The sequence below is a fragment of the Zingiber officinale genome, chromosome 4B (assembly GCF_018446385.1).
Source record: "Zingiber officinale cultivar Zhangliang chromosome 4B, Zo_v1.1, whole genome shotgun sequence".
NCBI classification, from domain to species: domain Eukaryota; kingdom Viridiplantae; phylum Streptophyta; class Magnoliopsida; order Zingiberales; family Zingiberaceae; genus Zingiber; species Zingiber officinale.
Window position 1 is genome coordinate 74,634,619 of NC_055993.1, and position 6,594 is coordinate 74,641,212.

Here is a 6,594-nt window from a genome sequence, read left to right on the forward strand (position 1 = left end):
TAACAACTACAATACTCCAGAAACAAAAATCGAAGCACAAAAGCTAAATACACCGACACATAAATCAAATAAAACATAAAGAGAAACTGTAAGTCTTCTGATGTGACGTGGGGACCGACAGACAAGATGCTCCAAGTGACTCCGTAAACAACCTGGTACCTGAAAATAATGTCCACGGGGGTGAGTTCAACAACTCAGCAGATACCAGTTGACATGTATAGTAAGCTATAATAGACAGTAATAACTATGGAGTATAGTCTCCTGGACAAAAGCTGGAAATGCACAATATAAAAGGCTGAAGAGAACTGTACTCACCAGGACCTCCTATCAGAATAATCAGGTCGTCAGACCGAAAGTATCATAAATCCTGTATGCATCTCAAACATATGCATCCATCCAAATGCAGCATATAAATGCAACAAACACAATCAGTAAATGCATAAATGCATATGATGTCAATGACATGGTCACCCCTGACGCCAGTCAGCCATCTCACACACAATGGTGAGACCGAGTGGGTAGAGATGTGACAACCGTACACTCTGACGTTACTGCTCCTGATGAGTGACCGAGTAGACGGGATGTTGTCGGAGTACACTTATCCTCCTACCCCAAATCACAAATGGGGGAGCTCAATGCTCTCATCTCCCAGTACACGATAACGGGGAGGAAATCTCGACCGACTACCACGCTGCGTCACACTACCCATGAGCGAACCAACGAAGCCAAACAGAGTCCAACCGCCTGTCGGCTACCACACTGCTACACTAAACCAGCGGAGCCAAACAGAGCAGAATTGTCTGTCGGCTACCACGCTGAGTCATCAGACCAACGGAGCCAAACAGCAGAACTGTCACACACCTGTCTGATATACCACTAACCTATGAGTGGTGGTGTGTACGGATACATGTAACTGGCGATGTGCTCGACAATAATGGAGCAGACTATCACGCAGCATGCAATCATGCGAGATGATGCATGACACTAAGCATGAAAATAACCTGATCAACGTAACAATATCCATATATATAAAATATGTACCGTAGTATCGATGGTCAAATCTGAAGACCTAAGGTACACAGGTCAAATAGGGTATAAAAAACCTAGGTCCTGAACATAATGAGACATGATATGTCACTACCATATGAGCATATATATAATCATGTGAGTACTAACATAAAATGCATAACAGGTGAGCAAACAAGCATGTAACAGGTATCCGGTAGTGACATATCGAAACAAGAACGAACATAATTATTACTAAAGGCTATAACATACTAAACATATCAACATGACATTATCAAAGATAAGTCAAGGTACCCGCCTCCAATAGAAGGGTCCAATCCGACCCAAATCCAACGTCAAGATGCTCGTCTCGCGTTAAAGTCCTGTAATACATGATATACCGATTTAGCTAATTACATATAAATTAATTAGCTAGATCAAATCTCCGAGAAGCTAACCTAAATCCAAATCCAATTATAAATCCTCCACATTTGATAATCATTTCTATGATCTGAATAACAATCATTAAATCATATAACCATCATGTATCATCTACTACGCAATATAATAAGATATGGTTTCATTCTATAACCAAAAAAAAATTATCAGATGCTAACTCCTTACACATCCCCTTCTCCTCATCAAATTAGAACAATTAACTACTGAATGTCATCACTCTACATTAACCCAAAAGCTGAATAAAACTCACCTCAATCCGGATGATCAACCGATGCTCCATAGCCGAAGCTACAATGAAGTTATTGCTAAGAACAAAACCAGAACTGCTGCTGCGAAAACCAGAACCACCATTCCCAAATTAGCATAACCTTCCACTCCAACACAGTGATCCTCATGGCAGAATTGGACAAAACATAGCAAAAAATCGAGATCCAATCCCTTACCTCTCAGTCACACCGCTAGATCTCCACAGCTCTCTATCGCCTATTCGGGCTCTCTGCTTCCAGCGATCTAGGGCATAGGTGCGCCAGCAACGATCTAGGGTTCAGCTGGCCACCGCTAGGGCAGAGGGAAGGAGAGGAAAGGCGACGCCAGTAGGTGTTGGACGGTGCTCGGGTATGGAAGCTAGGGCAACGAGCACAGAGAGGGGAGAAGGTGTCGGGAGAGGCTTGGCAGAGAGGGATAGCAGAGATGGGGAAGAGGAAACGACTTCGACGCCGCGCAGAGGCGAGGAGGAGACTTTGGGGCAGAGACGAAGAGAAGAATCGAGACTCCTTGGCTGCCCCTTTTTGTCCGCGAGAGAGGAGAGGAAGAAGAAGTGCCGGCGTCGAGGACGGCTCGGGCAGAAGAAGGCTCGGCGCGATGGGAAGAGGAACGAGCGGAGAAGGAAGTTAGGGCACGGGTAAGAAATAGAGGAAAAGAAGAAGAGAAAATAAATAAATAAATAAAAGAAATATTAAACATTTCCTCGTTTAAATGGGGTAACCTAAACAGGCTTTCCCGGGTCCCGTTTTTATCCCCGTAACCTAAGCCATACGATCTCCGAAAAATTCTAGAAAAATTTATAAAAATTTCGAAAAATTCCCTTATCATTATTCGCCATTTTTTCATTATTTTACATAATATTTGAAGTTCCTTATCATTGGTTCTTGAATATTGTTGTTTCTTTATTTTAATAAATTTCCTACATTTATCAAGTGATTATTTATGGATTTTAATTCTTAAATGGCAAAATAATGGAAAAATTATATGATTAAAGAAATTACGTTATAAATGGAACGAGCTTGTCACAATTCATCAAGATGTGTCTATGAGCATCTTTTAATTCATCATCTTTAAGATATCTAACTGCAACTTGAGAGCCAAGTGCTCGTCCTGGTTGAGTAAAAATTGACAACTTGCTAGAAGAATCTACTGCTCCTCCATCATCATTTCGTGAAATTCAATGTAATCATGTTTGTATGTTTGGTTCAAAGTATAATGAACAAAATGTTGAGACTTCCTCCATCATTTAAGCTTCAATAATAGATGCTTCAACTCGAGCTCTATTACCCATTTTTTTCTTCAAATGGTACCAAAATCTGAAATAATTTTATATTTTTATTAGATATATATAACTAGCATTGATGTGAATTAGTAAATTTATCTAAAAAATACCTCTCAAAAGGATACATCCATCTATAGTGTACAGGTCCACCAACTTTAGCTTCATATGCAAGATGAAGTGGTAAATGCTCCATGGAATCAAAGAAAGCCGGGGGAAAATCCTTTCAAGCTTGCACAGTATCTCAATAATATTTTGTTCAATTTGTTCCATGTGCTCTACTTGTAACACAGTTACACATATCCCTAAAATAATTGCTTAATTCTGTTAATACTTCCCAAATTGATTTTGGAAGAAGATCACGAAATGCAAATGATAATAATCTTTGCATAAATACATGATAATCATGACTCTTCATCCCAATAAACTTGCACCTGCTCTCATTTATGCAACGAGATATGTTTGATGAATATTCATTTGGGAGTTTTAAAGATTTAGTCCAAAAACATATTTCTTTCCTTTGTAATTTGCTCAGAGTGTATGGTGCTTTTGGTTTATAAACTTTACCATTTGCGTGCTCAATCAAATGCAACTAAGGACGGCTACAAAGTTGCTCTAAGTCTTTTCTAGCTTTAGCATTATCCTTCGTCTTATCTTTGACATCCATGATAGTGTTGAAAAAATTATCAAAGATATTTTTCCTCAATATCCATCACATTTAAATTATGTCGAATAAGATTTGTTTGTCAATAAGGTAGCTCCTAAAATATACTTCTTTTAACTCAATTATGTATTTTGCCCAATCCATCAATAGGTTGGGTGACACTTGGTGGTTTTCCAAATGTTACATGTAGGAGTCTATTTACTCTTTGATAAATGTCTTCCCTAGATAAACGAAGTGGCAGAGAATCTTTTTCAACCTTACCCTTTCAAAAATTATATGCTTGTCTTCTAAAAGGATGATCATGAGGTAAGAATTGATGATGACAAACTGAAGTTGGAATAATTTTGTATGTTCCATACAATAAGGGCATGCCAACCAACCATGTGTACTTTAACCAGACAACATTGCATAGGTTGGAAAATCACTAATTGCCTACAAAAGTTCAACCTTCATTTAAAAGTTTCGTTTAGAGCACGCATCATAGGTTTCGCTCCCAGTAGTCCATAATTCTTTTAAATCATCTATTAAAGGATGTAAAAATTAGGATTGTAAATGAACCAAGCCGCTTATGAGCTATTCGAAGCTCGATTCAATAAAAGCTCGTTTAAGCTCGTTAATAAGGTTCGTTAAAATAAATAAATCATGTTCAAGCTTCACAATATTTAGCTCGTTAACTCGTGAACATGTTCATTAGTAAGCTCATGAATCAACTTTTAAATGAAAAAAATAATAGTTTTGATATTAAATTTATAAATTTTACACTCTATATATGAAAAATATAGACAAATATATTAACTTTATTTATTAGAATAAAATTATAAATTTTAATAAGAATATTATAATTTTATTTAAATATATAATTTAGTTTTTAATGAATATTTAAATTTATAATTTATATTTATTAAGCTAGTTTAGGTTCGATAAAAGCTCGAATAAGCTTATGAGCCATTAATATATTTGTTAAATAAAGCTCGAACTCGGCTTGATTATAAACGAGCCAAACTCAAATAAGAGTTCGGCTCGGCTCGATTACACCCCTAAAAAAATCATCAATATTTTTCTAGGACTCTAGTCCGGGAATAACCATGTTAAGGAACATGAAAGTTTTTTGCATGGACATCCATAGATAGAGATTATAAATTGTAATAATCACTAGCCAACATGAATAAGGGATACTTTGATGACCAAATGGGTTGAATCCATCTGTGCATAATTCAAGCCTCACATTACGAGGATCTGAGGTGAATGAAGGATAAGTGCTGTCAAAATACTTCCAAGCTTCACCATGAGTTGGTTAAATTAGCAAGTGCATTGGCAGGTTAGAGAGTGGGTGATTGCGTATCTTAGACTTTGTTGATTTTGCAAGTTGACCATGTAACAAGTTAAGAAAAGTCGGCTTTTGGAGAGCACCTATTATCACTTATCTCAAAGAAAAAAATTCTGTCGGCCAGTTTGGAATAGGCTCAACTACTCGAAAGGAGAGCTCCCCATTTCACACAAATTGGGGACATATTATATCGACGATCTTTCTTACGCCCCTCTTCAAGTGCATAGGTCCCGATGACGCATATTATATCATGCAAGAGATTGATGAAGGTATTTATAGAAATCACATTGGAGAAACGATACTCGCTCAGAAAGCGTTACTAGTCGGGTATTTTTGGATGACTATTCAAGTAGGCACTATTTTCTTCGTTGCTGTTTGTATTCATTGTTAGAAGCATCAAAACCTCTTACATTACCCTACTTCATTCTTGAAGACCTCCATTGTGTTGCTCCCTTTTGACTAGTTGGACATAATATTATAGGTTCCTTCATGATGAGACCTCAGCAGAAGAAATTTCTATTAGTAGCTGTCAACTATTTCTTCAAATGTATAGAAGTTGAGGCTGTAACCCGTATAACAGAAGAGAACCTCAAGAAATTTCTATGACAGACAGGATCAATCTAGGATGCAAATGAATGACAATAACAGACCTTCAGCCGAAGGAGCACTGAGCGAAAACAATAGCAAACAATAGAAGAGAATGGAGAGGAGTGGTGATGCATGGAGAGAGCAGTTATGTAGGAGCTTTGGTTGGTCGACAATGCAGAATAGTTCGGACGAACACGTGAATATTGCATTGAAAAAGAAGGTAGAAGGAGGGGTATATATAATGGAGATGTGCTTCGCATTTTGATAAATTTGAAACTTCTATACACTAATCTGGTAATAAGTAAACCTACCTACACTATTTAGTAAAGTATAGTGTTTTGTGCGTGTCATATTTTAAATTGTTTTTATTTTTTTAATAAATAAATTATTTTCAATTAAATGTAATTGCAACTATTTTCATTTATGTAATTGTATTTTTAAATACATCAGATTTTTATCCAATAATAAGAAATATATAAAATAATTTGATTTGATGAAAATATAACATTAATAAATACATCTCTAATAAAAGAATTAAGGAAAAGATGGATGCATGATCATGAAGTAAATTTAAAAAGTACGGTGACTTTTAACATAATTTTATTAATAGTTCAATTGCCATAGAACATCTTGTATGAAAATTAAACCTTAGTTATTTGAAATATATATTCTATCTCTTACCACCCATTAAATCATGGGGACATATATATAAATACATCTCGGAAAGAGTTAATGGTTGGAATCATAAGAAACTTTCACAATATTGTTTTGATCACGGTGTTCCTCTAATTAAAAAGACAATTTTATTAGGATAATAGATTAATATAGCATATTGTCTCAAATTTAATGCTACGTGAATGATTTTGAGAACTGGATTAATATACTACAATAATGACAATCAAATCTTACCTCATTAGATGAAATCTGTTATATATATTTTTTTTACATAATGAAGCTCTATCCCTTATTATATCATCATGTATTCCTAAATAAATTTTATTATTATTA

The 6,594-nt window shown here is 35.8% G+C and overlaps 1 long non-coding RNA gene across 1 annotated transcript; it reads right to left on the reverse strand.

The window, feature by feature from the left end:
- Nucleotides 1-1,287: 1,287 nt before the first annotated feature.
- LOC121977615 lies at nt 1,288-2,351 on the reverse strand. The gene is made up of 3 exons (XR_006110972.1): nt 1,908-2,351; nt 1,715-1,793; nt 1,288-1,388 (listed from the first exon to the last, which is right to left on the reverse strand). It is a non-coding gene; the product is annotated as an uncharacterized LOC121977615 (long non-coding RNA).
- Nucleotides 2,352-6,594: the final 4,243 nt, after the last annotated feature.